Below are 16959 nucleotides of genomic sequence, written 5' to 3'. Positions count from 1 at the left end.
GTGCAGAGAAGAGCAACCAAACTGATAAGAGGCATGGAGGAGCTCTTTTATGAGCAAAGATTAGAAGAACTGTATGTATTCACTCTCGAGAAGAGGAGATTAAAGGGGCATATGATCAACATGTACAAATACATAAGGGGTCCATATAGTGAACTTGGTGTTGAGTTATTCACTTTAAGGTCATCACAGAGGACAAGGGGGTGTCAGAAACCATGAATCAGACCGAGACAGAAGTGCAGTTAAAATCACACTTGTTTAATAATAATAATAATAGTAAAAGGTAAACAGAACAACGTGGTCAAATCATAGCCAGAGTTCGGTAACCGGTACAGATAGTCAGACAAGCCAGGACGTCAGAGAGCCAGAGATCAGCGTACTTCAGGACAGGCTACGAAATCAGGAAACCAGAGAATCAGCGTAGTGGAACAGCAAGCAGGATCAGGAACCAGAAGTAATGTCAGCCAAGCAAGTCTTCAACAGGTCCACAGGAGCGTGCGTCTCTGGATGTGTTGACTAAGGCGAAGACAGAGAGGAACTGAACTGAATAGCTTAAGTAACCAGCAAGACTGAGGAACAGGATATCATCATCAGGTGAGTCACTGTGGAAAAGATTGGAGCTGGCAATTAACCGACAGCTGAGCGGCCTGCTCTGAGAAGGAAGGGCTGAGCCCAGCCCTGACAGGGGGTACTCTTTACGTCTAGAGGAAAAAAGATTTCATCTCCAAATACGGAAAGGTTTCTTCACAGTAAGAGCTGTGAAAATGTGGAATATTGCTAGAGGTGGTTCTGGCAAGCTCAGTAGATTGCTTTAAAAAAAAAGGCCTGGATTCTTTCCTATATGTACATAATATAACTGGGTACTAACATTTATAGGTAAAGTTGATCCAGGGAAAATCTGATTGCCTCTTGGGGGATCAGGAAGGAATTTTTTCCTCTGCTGTAGCAAATTGGATCATGCTCTGCTGGGGTTTTTCGCCTTCCTCTGGATCAACTGTGGGTGAAGGATTGTGTATATGGGATTGTATGATTTTTTTTTTGGTTGAAATCGATGGGCTTGTGACTTTTTTTCAACCTATCAACTATGTTGGAATTTTTTTTTTTATCAAAAACACGTAGCAGAATATATTTTGGCCAAAATTTATGAAGATTTTTTTTTAATTTTTCTATTTGATATGTTTTATAGCAGAAAGTAAAAAATATATATATATATATTTTTTTTTTTTTCAAATTTTTTCATCTTTTTTCGTTTATACTGTAAAAATAAAAAAAAAAAAAAAAAGTTAAAGTAGTGCAGTGCTCCAGTAAAATCTTCCGGAGCTGAAGTGGTTAATACCCAGAATGCAGCATGCAGATTTTTAGAATACACTGCAATGCTAAACATGGATACGAAGATGTTCTCTGTCTCATGTTGTAAAGCGCTGCGCAAACTGTTGGCGCTATATAAATCCTGTATAATGATAATAATATGCAATTTGTATCGTCAAAAATCCTGCACAATACACAGCGACCTGTCTAATGCTGAGAGACTGTCAGTGTTGACCTTCTCTCCTTTGGATGCTGAACCTCCTGCCCACACAAAATATGGCAGCCAGTGTCAGAAAAACGTCACTTCATTAACCAATAGAAATACATTTCTATAAGGAAACGTATTATTGGCTGGTTGGGCCATGTTTTGTCATTAGCCAATAATCGACCAGACTTGTGGGAGGTGGACCCGGGCCGCGGCTGGAGGGGCCCGGACCAGTTATCGGTGAGGATTTTCCGCTCTGTCTCCGCCCGGTATGGTGTGAGTGATGTGCGGGCATTGTGTGCGGTACGGAGTGTGAATGTGCGACACATTCCTGTACATAGGCGGCGCTATGTACAGGAATGAACGAGTCACAGGGGCAGGCTGGCAGACAACGACATTTCCTTCCATAGATAGGTGAAATCACTGATTGTACCGGAGGGATTGGTCGTATACTATCTATACAGCAGGTTTATTATAAAAAAAAACACCTGGATTGTGTATAGGAATGATATAAAACACCCCCCCCCCCAGTACTGTACAGGGTGGGCGGTGTGGAGCTGTAGTGGGTAGCATTGTACTTCCTGGTATGCTGCCCTCACTTCCCACAATGCAATGCTTAAAGCAGACCTTGTTATGGTGCAATGACCTGTGTTATACTGGCCTGCATGAATGCAGGTCACCACCAGGACGCACAGAAAACAATGGTTCTCTATGTGCCCCTTTCACACCGTAATGCAGCCTGGAGGTGGGGCGCACTGATCTGCTACAAAATGGTGATCTTCTGCATTTTATTGCATTGCATACCACCTCTCAGCAACGCACCACACGGCGCTCCTGTGTAAGGATGAGCTCCGGCGTGTTCGCGCAGCCCACGTGCAGAGCCCGCCAGGAAGTCGGCACTGCACTAAACACAGGCAGTGAGACATTGTCCCAATGCGCGGCTGCAGAGATTGGGAAATGTCTCACTGCCTGTGATTAGCGCAGTGCCGACTTCCTGGCGGGCTCTGCACGTGGGCTGTGCGAACACACCGGAGCTCATCCTTACTCCTGTGTGAATGAAGGGTCGCTTTGTGCACTTCGCATAAAGTTCACACAAAAAAAAAGGAACTGAAATGCCCATCACACCGCCCCCTACTGTCAGCTGACTGTAGCCAAATCTGTGAGCTGTGTGAGCCAGCCCCGAAGGACCTGTGCTGCCTACTCTCCCTCGCTTACAAACGGTCATTTATTTTTATTTGCGCTGTACAAAGCGTTTCCTGCCTAGGTGAGAATTTCACAAGAGAACCTTGTGGCACATGCACATTGTTCACCAGCCATCTGTGCATGTATGGTGTTCCCCATGCATGTGTAAGTAATGCTACCAGTGAAGTTGGAAACCTTCTCAGTCTTTCAGCATGCGTAGGAAATCTGTAGGTGGGCCAGGCAGAGCCAATGGGCAAATCTGTGCATGCGCCATAATGGTGCACTGGAGTGGGGGCAGCAATCTGGAAGGAGGACTGAAGTTCTGCTTTAAAGTGGAACTACAGCCTCCTAGGCCAAGGCAGCTGCCTCTGTTTGATCTGCAATTGCCATAGTGCTGACAATGTGAACCGCTATGACAGTAGGCACTTGATGGCTTTACAGTTTAGTTGAGAGCTAACATAAGCACACTAGTAAATGTAAGGCTAGATTTACATGGGGGGAGGGGGGAGTAAAAACATGTAGAGCTGCATTTTACCACCCTATCTGTTCCCACTTAAAGTGATTGTAAAGTCTCCTTTTTTTTATAACAAACATGTTATACTTACCTCCTCTGTGCAGTTGGTTTTGCACAGGGCAGCCTTGATCCATCTTTTCTCAGGTCCCTCTTTGCTGCTCCTGGCCCCTCCCTCCTATTGAGTGCCCCCCGCAGCAAACAACTTGCTATGGGGGCACCCGAGCCGAGCTGTAGCTCCCTGTGTCCATTCAGGGGTCCAGTTCCACTCCCCTGATTGGCTGACTCTGACAGGTTGTGTCTCAGCCAGTCAGGAGGAAGAGTCCCAGAAGACCAAGGGACTCATGGACATCACTGGACAGAGATGAGGCTCAGGTAAGTATTAGGGGGTGCTGGGGAGGCTGCTCCACACAGAAGGCTTTTTATCTTGATACATTAAGATAAAAAAACCTTCCGCCTTTACAAACTCCTTTAAAGCTGATGCTCCTCTTCCCCCACCACTTTTGGCACTTGTACTTAACTTGACTTTTTTTTTTTTTTTTTTTTTTTTTTTTTTTTTAGGAAGTGGGTACCTATTTCTAGTAGGTACCTGCTTCCACTGGAATCACCTAGGTGATCTCAGCAGGAGTTCTGCATCCCACTTCCCTGCCCGCATCCTCCTGGGGCACATCACAGGTCCTAGGAGGCTGTGGGACCATTCAGAGCGCAGAATGACTTTTGCATGCACAGGGGAGCCAGTCGTGAAGCCGCAAGACGTCACAGCCGGTTTCCCACAGTAAAACATGCCAGCGTCAGGGACCCAGCGAAGAGCTTGCTCAGGTGAGGACAGCGCTGGATTCCTGGACAGGTAAGTGTCTATTAAACGTCAGCAGCTACAGTTTTGTTTTGTTTTTTAGCTGCTGACTTAATTTTTTTTTTTTTTTTAATGACTAAATATCCTCTTCAGGCTGCAAATGCAGAGGACAGAAGTGTACACACATCACAGGCTGTGATTCTTTGTTTTGCAGCTGGACCAAAATGATCCCCCACCTCTGATATTCCCCTGGCAGTACTGCCTGCCATACACAACTCTTCAAATAAATGAACCTGAACAGTGGTGCAGGTTTTTAAGGGTTAAAACAGGTGGCGAGGAGGCAACGTAACACCACTTGGCAAACACCTTGTAAAAAGCGATCCGCCACGTTGGGTAGCTTTTTAGCTCCCATGGCTAGTGTAAACAAGTCCTAACAGTTATCATTCAAGATTTACCTTGATTGTAACTTGTTTTGGGAAACAGTTAGATTGATGGGTTTACTTCTGCTTTTAGTCTGAGGTTACAAAGTATACGGTTTAATATGTACTTCATTCCTCCCTCCAGAAACCTTCCTCCTTGCTGTGGGACTGGTCTCCCACAGCCTCTACTCTAAAGGCCCGTACACACAATACGAAAATCGGATGGAAAAATTCGAAAAATGAGCTGTCTGCCAATTTTTGGTTCGTTAGTATTACAGTGACAGTGCTTTCAGCGGTCGATTTTTTTTTTTTTTTTTTTTTTTTTTTATAATTTTTGCTTTTTCGTCAGAAAAAAGCTGGATGTACAGACTATAAGATGTTTGTCAAATGTGAACTCAACGTCCGATTTTCGTTTCATTAGTACGGTTTTCATACAAAAAAAAAATCATAAGAGCAAGACTACGCATGCTCAGAAACAAAAGAATACATACAAAACTATTTAACACATTACTTCACTTCTGACGTTGTATTCTGTCGTACGAAAATTTTCGTATTGTGCGTAACCTCTTCACTTTAGACATGAGACTGGCATGCAACAAAAAACGGACGAACAGTCATCTGAAAATCTAAGCGTGTGTACAAGGCTTAAAGCAATTGGGCCGATGGTCACAAATCTGTGGTCATGTAAAATGTGGGACCAATAGTCCAGAGTATAGTGAGGACCCACCACCCAGAGCATCATTGAGAAGCATTTCAGGTGCTGGGGAGTGGGGAATAAAGTATGTATTACAGCCTTTTCCTCTGTCCCTAGATTTAATATGCATGTAACCCTTGTAGTTCGAGGGGCTCCTACTGCACAGACGTTTTTGTTTTAATTGGGACGTTTGTAACTGCACTAAGCCTAGGTTCACACTGGTGTGTGCTGAACACCGCATGTGATTCGCACAGAAAATGCACTGCATTTCTGTGAATATTACGTGATGTCTGTGTGGTGCGATTTCAGAGATACATATTGAATGGCTCAAATCTCAATGCATCTGCACCAAAGTTATGTACGACCCTTTTTTTTTTATTTTTTTTTTTTTTCTCCCCGCACCTGGCAATTGCACTGTGTTTTTCTTCTGTCTCGGGGTGTTGTTAATCTAACATTGGCAGTTGCAGCAGATCGTATGGACGCCGTATGCTTGCATTGAGATGCGGGGAAATGCAGCAAATATTGTGCGTTTCCCATATCAGTGTGAACCAGGGCTAAGTCCAGGTCCACACTGATGTGGTGCAGAATAATGCGATTTCTCAGTGCGATTTGTGTTTTGACAGGTGCAAATTTAATGCAATTTCTGAGGGGATTTGGCATAGCTGGGGATTAAATTTGCACAGGACCTCTCTCTCTCTCTTTTTTTTTTTTTTTTTTTTAAATGGATAAAAATCACGCCGCATCAATGTCAATGGTCTTCATAGAAAAAAATGTATTTTCAGATAACGTGCGATTCTTTGAATTTTGGATCACGTCAGTGTGAACCGGGCGTGAAAGTCAAGGGAGCCAGCATTGGTCTGATCAGGAACCCTGTGGCTGCAAGTGTTTCATACTACTGATTTCTCCCTTCGTCTTTCAGGACAGCACCTGGAGAGAGCGCAGCTCCACCCACTTTCCCAGGAAACACTGCAGTCAGTTTCTTTAAAGACCGGACACTTCCACCATGGCCTCAGTTGTAGTGTTTCCTCCGCCATGGTGGAAGCGCTGCAGGGAACCAGGGGTGTGCTGCGCTTTCTCCAGGTGGTGAAGGTTTGGGCATACCGGATCGTTTTTCTTCTTTTCCTAAGACAGCCCAGCATCCTCCCTGACGTGTGGGGGATTCTCCGGTGCCTCCTCCTCTTCATGCTCGGCGAGAGCCAGGCTGCGAGGGTCCCGCTCCTACAGACCGGTGGCAGGGCTGTGGAGTAGAGCGGCGTCTATTCCACGGGCCGCACGCCTTCCGGGTTCGGATGGCAAGCGCGTCATTTCCGACCGGGGGCGGGGCCTCGAGCGGCGCGACGCGGCTTCCGGTTCCGGCCGCTGGAACGCAGGAGGGGGGGGCGGTCTCCACGGCTGATTTCATTTCCGGCCCTCACAGCGGTGAGCGGCCCGGGAAAATCAAATAAAAGAGCACAAACGCCGCTGTGTGTCCTGTCAATAATGGAGGACGATCAGACGGCGGTGGCAGGAGCAGGAGCCACAACAATCAGCCAGGCTCAGGTAAGCAGGGATACTGGTCTCTGTCTTTACTCTATGGGCATTTATAATGTTTATATATTATCCCTTCCCTAAAAAAAAAAAAAAAAAAAAAAAAAGTGGGGAGCCTGCAGATCACTTGGTCCTGAGTACTAAAGGAGGGATAAGTGATTAATTATGTTTTAAGGTGGATCTGTGGGGTGATTCACCGGCTGTGGAACAGATCATAGGTGTTAAAGGGTTAACTTCCTTGGTGGTGTTTTTTTCTGTGTTCCTTATACAGCATGTAAGCTGTTGTTTGTGAAATATGGTTCAGCTATTGTCTTTTTTCCCTTGGGATATTGCAGAAGGCTAAAGAAAAGACCAAGCATGTCTCCCCTATTGTTAAAAGGAAGTGTCCCTCTTGTAAGGGGTTACTGAGGGATTCCTGGCCCAAAGTATTATGCAAATCTTGCATTACGGACATAGTTAAGGAGGAGACAGCTCCTGCTAGTCCTGCAGCTCAACAAAGCGAATTGCTAAGCTCTTTCAGGAAGGAACTGGCAGACACCTTTGAGTCCTTCAGGTCCTACCTAGATAGGCGTCCAACGGTGCATAGCAGTGTGGTGCCACATTCTCAATCCTCTGTTTCAGCATCCAGAGGGGGCAGCGACTCAGAGGAGGAGGAAAGTAACATTTTACTAAATTCGGAGGAGGAAGCAGAAGAAGTAAATGAAGCTTCTTCTCCTTCTTCTAGGTACAAGTTATCCCTTGAGGAGGTAGATGATCTACTAAGAACAATTCATACTACCCTTAACATCACAGAGGATAAGGCTCAGCTATCCCTACACGATAAGATGTTCCAAGGCCTCGGGGAGGAAAAACACAGGGTTTTTCCTGTACATAAATTCCTATCAGAGACCATTAAGAGGGAGTGGAAGGATCCAGAGAGAGCCCCCTTCTTTTCTAAATCCCTCAAGCGAAGGTTTCCGTTTGATGAGGATAGCTCGCATATTTGGAATAAAAAGCCAAGACTAGACGCAGCCTTTTCCCAGGTATCTAGGAATACTGACCTGGCCTTTGAGGACATGGGTATCCTTAAAGATACCATGGACAAAAAGGCAGACTCCCTATTAAGGAAGGCATGGGATTCTTCTTTAGCAAATTTGAAGCCTGCCATGGCCTCAACTGTGGTAGCCAGAAATCTGGAACACTGGCTGGAGCAGCTGAAAATCCACATTGAGGCAGGGACGCCTCGTAAGGATCTGCTAGATACGCTACCGGTGTTATCAAAGGCGGTAGGGTATATAGCAGATGCCTCAGCGGAGTCAATCAGGATGTCAGCCAGATCCACAGCTCTGATAAACTCAGCTCGCAGGGCGTTATGGGTCAAGACATGGACAGGGGATACTGCTTCAAAGACAAAATTATGCGGTTTACCCTTTGAAGGTGATCTAGTGTTTGGCCCTGGGCTGGAAGCTATTCTTGACAGAACAGCTGACAAAAAGAAGGCTTTCCCTATAAAGAAGAAGGTACTTCCGCAAGGCAACAAAAATTTTCGTGCTTTTCGAAAGACCCCAGATACCAAAGAGGCAGGCTACAAAAGGCCTTGGAAGTCTCAAAGAGGGAGGGGTAAGTCAGGAGTACTTTTTCGCCCCCCAACCACAAGCCCAAAAACCCAGTGACGGTCACCCAACTGTGGGAGCAAGGTTACAGACCTTCTTTTTACAGTGGAAGACTATAACAAGCAGCCAGTTTATCCTCAAGACCATCTTGGAGGGTTACAGGCTGGAATTTTCTCAACCTCCTCCTGTGCATTTTTACATAACCCAGGCTCCCCGAGACTCAGAAAAGTCACTAGCAATGACAGCTATCCTGAAGGACTTAATGCTACAAAGGGTGATAGTGAACGTACCCCCTGGGGAATTAGAACAGGGGTGCTATTCACACATATTTCTTGTGAAGAAACCGTCGGGAAAATTCAGGCTCATCCTGAACCTGAAGATTCTAAACAAGACTATCAGGTACAAGAAGTTCAGGATGGACACAATATTCTCAGTGAAGAATCTCCTGACCCCGGGATGTTTTATGGCTTCCATAGACCTGAGAGATGCATACTTGCATGTACCAGTAGCGTCAACATCTCAGAAACACCTAAGGTTTGCGATAAAACTGGGGGAATCTACCCTTCATCTCCAGTTCAGAGCTCTCCCTTTCGGGCTGTCATCCTCTCCGAGGATTTTTACAAAAATCCTGCCGGAGGCCTTGGCCCCACTCAGAGTAGAGGGGGTATCAGTCCTGCCCTATCTGGACGATCTACTAATTTTTGCCAAAACAAGGGACCTGTTAGTGAGAGATCTGGAAAAGACAATGAGACACCTGGTAGGTCTAGGATGGATAATCAACGAGGAGAAATCAAACTTGATTCCATCTCAGACCATACTATTCTTGGGCTACACAATAGATTCCATCCAGGAGAAAATTTTTCTCCCCGAAGGGAAGAGGGAGAAGCTTCAGGAGGCAGTGAAGAAGACGCAGACAAATATGCCAATCTCCATAAGAGCAGCTATGTCGGTCTTAGGGCTACTCACTGCGACTATTCCAGCGGTGCAGTGGGCACGTCTACATGGAAGGGAGCTCCAGCAGACAATTTTAACGAGTTGGTCCTATGGAGAGTCCCTAGAAAAATTAATAAGGATACCTGCGCGGGTTCAGAGGAAGCTTTGGTGGTGGAGAAATCACTCAAACCTGAACAGGGGTCTGCTCTGGAGTTTTCCTTTGCAGAAAAGATTAACAACAGACGCAAGTTCCTGGGGTTGGGGCGCCCACCTGGACGAGCAGATGGCTCAGGGGAGTTGGACAGACTGGGAAGCCAGAAAGTCCTCCAATTGGAGAGAGCTGAGGGCTATTCTCTTGGGTCTATGGGCCTTCGAAAGAACAGTCCGGGGCCATCATGTTCAGGTCCTATCGGACAATGCCACAGCGGTGGCCTATATATCAAGGCAGGGAGGAACAAGGAGCAGGGCTCTGCTATCCTTGGCACTCCAGATTCTAGCCTGGGCAGAAGACAGGCTAAACTCCATAACAGCGATACATCTGAAGGGAGATTTAAACCTTATGGCAGACTTTCTGAGCAGAGAAAGAATACTGGAAGCAGAATGGAGTCTGAATGTAGAGACTTTCCAACAACTAACAGAAAGATGGGGAATGCCCCAAATAGATCTTTTCGCATCCCAAAAGAATGCAAAAGTAGAGGCCTTCTTCTCACTGAACAGGCAGGATCAGGCAGAGGGATTGGATGCATTAGCGCAGCCATGGAAATTCCAGTTGTGCTACGCCTTTCCCCCCTTTCAGATGATCCCCTTGGTCTTAAGAAAGCTACAGAAAGAGAACACGACTATGATTCTGGTGGCTCCTTTCTGGCCCAAACGGGCTTGGTTCGCAACAATACAGGGGATGGCGGTGGAACCTTATTGGGAGCTTCCGCTTCGGAAGGACCTCCTAACGCAGGGCCCCCTTCATCACCCAAATACCCAGCATCTCAGGTTGACAGGTTGGTTACTGAGGAGCAGATGTTAAAAAATAAGGGCTTTTCAGATAAACTGGTCTCTACCCTGCTGAACAGTCGTAAGGAGGTTACCAGGGCCATCTACTTCAAAACGTGGAAGCGATTTAATAGCTGGTGTGCGATTAGGATACTTTCGCCACAGGAAATCGCTCCAGTGCTAGAGTTTCTCCATGAGGGAATGGAGATGGGGTTGGCAGCTAGCACCCTAAAAGTGCAGGTAGCTGCATTATCGGTTTTTCTTGAGAGGCAATTATCAAGGGAGCCGCTTATTATTAGGTTTTTCAAGGCATTGGCCAGAGCTAGGCCAATACCTTTTAAGTTTTTTCCTAGATGGGACCTGTCTGTGGTTCTGCGGGGTCTAATCAAAGGGCCTTTTGAACCTCCAGAGGAAGCATCAATCAGGCTATGGTCGTTAAAAATAGTCCTGTTAGTAGCAGTAACTTCAGCTAGGAGAGTAAGCGAGTTACAAGCTCTTTCCATAAGAGAACCCTTTTGTTATATTTTTCCAGACCGGGTAGTGCTAAAAACTGACCCGGGTTTCTTGCCAAAGGTGGCATCAGCATTTCATAGGGAACAAGAGATAATTCTCCCTACCTTTTGTCCTAACCCGTCCAGTGCTAAGGAGAGGTCTTTCCATTCCCTGGACGTGAGAAGGTGTTTATTACATTATATAGAGATAACGAAAGATTTTAGAAGATCAGATTCGCTCTTTGTTCTCTTCTCTGGTCCACGGAAGGGGTATAGAGCATCCAAAAGCACCATAGGTAGATGGCTCAGAATGGCCATCAGCGAAGCTTATAAAGCTTCAGGAGCAGAGCCCCCTAAGGGGGTAGTAGCCCATTCAACAAGGGCAGTAGCAACGTCCTGGGCAGAGAGGGCAGGGGCTTCCCCGGGTCGGATCTGTAAAGCGGCCACGTGGACAAGTTTCTCCACCTTCACCCGCCACTACAGGTTGGACTTGCTATCAGCAGCGGAACAGTCGTTTGGCAGGAAGGTCCTGCAGGCGGTGGTCCCACCCTAGAGTAAGTACTCTTTTATCATCTCCAGGTGCTGTCCTGAAAGACGAAGGGAGAAAACCCTAGTTAGACTTACCGGTAACGGTATTTCTACGAGTCTTTCAGGACAGCGCCGATGACCCGCCCTAAGTTTTGAGGTTGTAAGATGTGTTATTGCTGTGTTCTGCTTATCTAATTTCAGCATGGCTGGAGGTACTCTATGAACAACTGAGGCCATGGTGGAAGTGTCCGGTCTTTAAAGAAACTGACTGCAGTGTTTCCTGGGAAAGTGGGTGGAGCTGCGCTCTCTCCAGGTGCTGTCCTGAAAGACTCGTAGAAATACCGTTACCGGTAAGTCTAACTAGGGTTTTTGCATCTGTGGTTGACTGGGCTTTTTCATGAATGCCTCTAACTAATGTACCAGTCTTGACTCTTTTATAATATAGTACTTAAAACCGTGAATTTGACAACACTGAAACTAGGATTGATTGATATGCTGGTAATTCTCTGATAAGTTTATTCAGATAGTGGAATACAGACATGTCAGACTGGTGCTTTTTGTTTAGCTCTGGGCAGTTGTAATGGCATGGCAGATCTAATTGGTATTGGCATTTACAACATTTACAACATTCATATCATATTTGATGCTGAATGTCAGTCTGTTGCTGAATGAATTCATAGCTGAGAACAGTTAGTCTGAATGATCATTGGTGTACAGTGTGTAAAGCAGACAAGCTGAAAATAAACAAAGAAATGTTTGCATGAGCCTGGAATGAAAGCTCTGCATGCACAAACCAACTAGAAAACCAACTGAGGCAAGAGAAGTTTTATTTGCAAAGTTGCTAGATTAGCAACGATTTATGTTTGCACTTTTTCGAACATTATTACTCTTAGGCCTGGTACACACTGGACGTTTTTCTGTCTCTCCTAGACGTCCTTCTTTCTGATGGGTGTTTTGACATAAAACATTGACGCTTGTAAAAGTGTGTAACACATTTAGCCGCATCAAGCAATGGGCGTTCATTCATTTCAGTGGCAAGAATAAACTATTATTCAGGCCAGTGAAACAAATTATCACTCAAGCACTAAACATGTCTATCGTTTAAAAGCGTCATATGGTTTTCCTGCCAAAACTGCTGCTCCTAGGCACACTGGCAGTGAGTTTTTTTTTTTTTTTTTCTTTGTTTTGTTTTTTTTTTTTATTTCCTGGCACTAAATGCCTCTAAAAGCCTATGTGTGCAGGAGCGTTTAGAGGCACAAAAATTAAAAACGCCAAAAGCTCCTAGGAGCAGCTGAAAAAACATCCAATGGGCATAAGGCCTTGTTTAAACCATTTTCCTTTGAGGGCCAGTTCACATCACAGAAACAGTCAGGAAGTGTTCCTGTATGCACTTTTATATGCTTTTTTGATGCCTGTGTTTTTTTTTTTGTTTTTTTTGTTTCTTTGCTGTAATGTTTTCAGTGCCAGCATGTTCTACTTTTGTGGACTGTACTGGAATGCACTGCAGTGGTGTGAACCCTGCCATTGAAATCCATGTAACCTACTGTCCATGCATTTTTGATGTATAAAAAAAAAAAACGCACTAGACTGGATGTGGTCTAAAAACAGCCCAGAAAGGGGTTCAATTGACCGAATTCAGTTTAAAGTGTTTCTAAAACTGAAGGTTTTGTTTTCTTTTTTTTTTTTTACCTTCATTCATTTTATTCATGAAGGTAAAGAACCTTCTGTGCACAGCGCCCCCCCCCCAATCCTTACCTGAGCCCCCTCCGATCCAGCGATGTTCATGATGGCCTCGGCTGTATACGGCTCTCCCTCCTCATTGGCTGAGACAGCAACAGGAGCCCATTGGCTTCCACTGCTGTCAATCACAGCCAGTGAGCTAATGAGGGGGGGTCTTATGAATGCATAGAGCAATGGCTTGGTAGCGAGCAGGCAGCAGTGCCCAGGGCAACTGGCTCTCTCAGGGACACTGGTCGAGGGGGAGGAGCCAGGAGTTCCGGCGGGGAACCCCAAAAGGATTGCAAAACCACTGCAGAGAGCAGGTAAGTATAACATGTTTGTTATTTAAAAAAACAAAACAAGCTTTAGTTGCACTTTAAAGTAGTTGTAAACTCTGTTGCACCATTTAGATATTCAGAGTCCAAGCAGCCAAGGACATCACTGGTGCATGCGCTCTGAAGGTCAGGCTTACAGTGCCGGACCTTCTGAGCCCGTGCTGGAAACGGCTGCTCCCACGTGCATGCTCACAGCTCCAGAGGCAGCGAACCTGGAAGAAACATCAGGGAAAGATGTCAGTATTTTTTTGTATTCAGTGGTTTACAACCACTTTAATTACTATTCTTGTGTTATCTTAGTTGGGAGTATACATGTTTTGTCACTTCACACTAATCAGTCCTTGTCTACTCCCTGGTGTCTATCAGGATTCCAGATTAAGTCTGACCTATTCATATCCTATACACTGCAGGAACATAGTTGCCAACCTTTTAAAATACTTTGCAGGAACATCTTGCTTCTGAGCTTTTATCAGGCTCTTTCTGTACAACTCTGGTATAGGGGACAAGTAAAGAGAATATATCGGCTTAGTTAAATCAACGTTCCGCCTGGGAAAAAAATGACAGAAAAATACTGCAGCTGCTGACTTTTAATATATGGCTAGTGGCTACTTACCTGTCCAGGATGCCCACGATGTCGGCAACTGAAGCCAATCTTCAGATCGACTCACGGGTGCTACCGCTGGCATTCCTGGTAAGGGAACCAGGAAGTGAAGACTTTCGGTTTCACTCCTGGTTCTCTACTGCACATGCACGAGTCGCGCTGCACATTCTGAATGGCCCCTGGTGTCTTCTGGAACCTGTGTGTTTCCCAGAAGACAGAGGGGGGGGGACCAGACATGGCGTTGTTCGCCGCTGAATGTGCAGCGATCTATGCCTGGAAATGGGAGCAAAAACCTGGAATTGACAGGTTTCTGCTCCCCCCCCCCCCCCCCTTCCCCCTGAAAGGTACCAAATGTGACACCGGAGGGGGGATCCGATAAATCCATTTCAGGGTGGGGTGGAACTCTGCTTTAAACTATGAATTCTTTAGCGCCTGAGCAAATGACATGAGAGTTTAGAGCTGGTCTCTATTAGCATGATCAGTGCATCACCCAAAGGTCACTCAAATGGGCATTTCAAAATCATTCGATAATAAAGTATTTTCATGTTTACTTAAATGACAGATCAAATCCAGTAACATAAACAGGTAGTGTTTTGCAGCTGCCCTACAGCGGTATTCTGTTTCTGGGAACCAAAAGGAGGAGAGAGTAAGAGCTAAGACAGTTCTAGTGTGTTGTCATATGTTTAGGTCCACAAAATAAAGTAAATCAAAGACAACATGTTTTGTTTTCATTCTATAAAATAGTGAAGGGTTAAAACTGCTGTCAGATTTTGTTTTGCCTTCAGTGTCTCATCAAAGAAACTTCTCTTAACTTCCAGTTGTCTGGACCTGTAATTTTCAAACTTCGGGGGCCAGATGCGGCTCTTTGCTTGCCTTTATCTGGCCCTTGGAGCACTTCTCCTCGCACTGATATGTAACACTATTCCTCCCACTGACACCAAAAGTGGGACACTATTCTTCCCCCTGATATCAAAGATGAGGCACTTTTTAGTCCCCCTGATGCCAAGACAATTTCTACCCCCACTAAAGTCTGAAGAACCGTTAACTGGCCCTTGGTCTAAACTGAACAGAAAGTGAGGATATCTTTCCATTCTGAGAGATATCCAAACTAGACAGTTGTCATGAGAATAAGTGTCCCCAATGGAAGTTTTTTTTTTTTTTGTCTATTATTTTGGTGGAAACCTCAAAATTTTGGATTTGTTCTGACATTCATTACTGGTGATCAGGACAGTTAAAGTGATTTTGAAAAAAAAACCTGACAATGGCTATATCCATCACTACTCTATCCAAATAAAATAAAAAATTGTGTTTAGTTATACTTTAATTTTACCAATACAACTTATGAATTAAAAGCATTCATGGGTAATAAATAACCTTTGTCAAAGGAAAGAATTTATTGTAAAACGGCCGCTAAGGCCCCTTTTACACTGGGGCGGTGGGGGCGTCGGCGGTAAAACAGCGCTATTTTTAGCGCTGTTTTACCGTCGTTTTTGCGGCTGTATTCGGCCGCTAGCGGTGCGGTTTTAACCCCCGCTGGCGGCCGAAAAAGGGTTAAACGTGCTCGTACAGCGCGGCTATAGCCGTGGTATTACCGTGGTATAGCCGCGCTGTCCCATTGATTTCAATGGGCAGGAGCGGTTTAGCTCCTGCCCATTGAACAACGCTCCTTCACCGCTCCAAAGATGCGGCTCGCAGGACTTTTTTTACCGTCCTGCCAGCGCACCGCTTCAGTGTGAAAGGGGCCTTACTGTATTTTTCTTTTGTGCCACATCCAGTATTGAAGTTAGACAACAAGAGAACCCCCTAGTGGTGGACTTTTAAGGCACATAAGAAAAATAAAAGTATTTTAATACAAATATAGTTTATTAAATGTAAACAATAAAAACACAACAATGGTGTAACATCTACTATTTGGAATGCATATCAAGCATTTTTGCATCAATGTATATATAATATTAAAAAGTACTCTTGCATAGTGCAAGAGTACTTTTTAATAATATATATACATTGATGCAAAAATGCTTGATATGCATTCCAAATAGTAGATGTTACACCATTGTTGTGTTTTTATTGTTTACATTTAATAAACTATATTTGTATTAAAATACTTTTATTTTACTTTGTCAAAGGAAAAGATCCATAAGCCACGCATCGTGAAGCAGACCCAAGTGCATAAAGTGAGATGAAGGACTGCCCAGCCCTGGACTCTAGCCAGGCCACGCTCCCAACACTTGCGCTCCGCCCCTTGGAGCTTAATCATGGGAATGTGTTTTTTTTTTTTTTTTCCTCAGCTTAAACATTTGATATATTTTCTATTGTGAATAAAATAAGGGGTTGTGAGATTTGCAAACCATGGCATCTGTTTTTATGTAGATTTTACACAGTAAACACCTTTTTTGGAATTGAGCTTATATAATTTAACAAATAGATTATCGCTTCTACGTAGGTTTGAAGGTTATCTCCTTATTTTGCAGGAAAAAAGAATGAGCATGTAATATAATTTGCAAATTTAAAAAAGTTTACCCTGATTTGCTCATTATCCTGCTGTAAGCAACTTTATTAACCGTAATTAACTGTTAGTACTAGGTAGTCTACAGTCTCTGAGCCAAGCTGTTAGAGAGAATGAAGCCAATCATCCATCAAGTGTAATCTGATTGCTGTGAAGTAGACGTGTGTAGACGGTGAACAGGAATGAACCGTTTCAATTTGTTGATCATTGGACATTTTCTTGAACAGTGACCATACATCAGAGTATAGTTCTAGCTGAATGTCAGGACTTAAAGTGCTAGTAAAGTTTTCAAATAAAAGGAAAAAAAAACCTCCCTGCAAGGTTATATGATAATGTGCTAGTATTCATCACATACTAGCACATTAGGAGATACTTGCCTTAAAACTAAGCCCTCCAATGGCGTAAAGTCATCACTTCAGAGCCTTCCATCTTCGCCTGGCCTTCCTTCTGGGTTTAAAAACAAAAATGTGGGGTGAGTGGCGCTACCCTAATCACTAGCGGGTGGAGGTAATCAATAAATTAATGAAATGAGGTAGATGGCACTACCTATATTTGAGGAAATTACTCTCCCTGGTGGTAGTGCAAAAAGTGTGCACCCTACACGTAACAGTGCTCAATTATTAAATAA

General features: G+C 44.6%; 1 protein-coding gene across 2 annotated transcripts in view; it reads left to right on the top strand.

Annotated features, from left to right (window-relative positions):
• Positions 1 to 1658: 1658 nt before the first annotated feature.
• Positions 1659 to 16959, top strand: part of ARMC1 (armadillo repeat containing 1) — a 67491-nt gene continuing 52190 nt past the window's right edge. Inside the window, exon 1 of one of the 2 annotated variants that reach the window (XM_073631708.1) lies at positions 1659 to 1750. The gene's annotated coding sequence lies outside the window, so the exon portion shown is untranslated. Of the gene's footprint in view, positions 1780 to 16959 lie in introns of both variants that reach the window. The other variant, XM_073631709.1, reaches the window with a different exon arrangement.

Source organism: Aquarana catesbeiana, linkage group LG05 (genome assembly GCF_042186555.1).
Source record: "Aquarana catesbeiana isolate 2022-GZ linkage group LG05, ASM4218655v1, whole genome shotgun sequence".
Taxonomy (NCBI): Eukaryota; Metazoa; Chordata; class Amphibia; order Anura; family Ranidae; genus Aquarana; species Aquarana catesbeiana.
The sequence above is the reverse complement of the archived record's forward strand: the minus strand, read 5'-3'. Positions and strand labels throughout refer to the sequence as shown.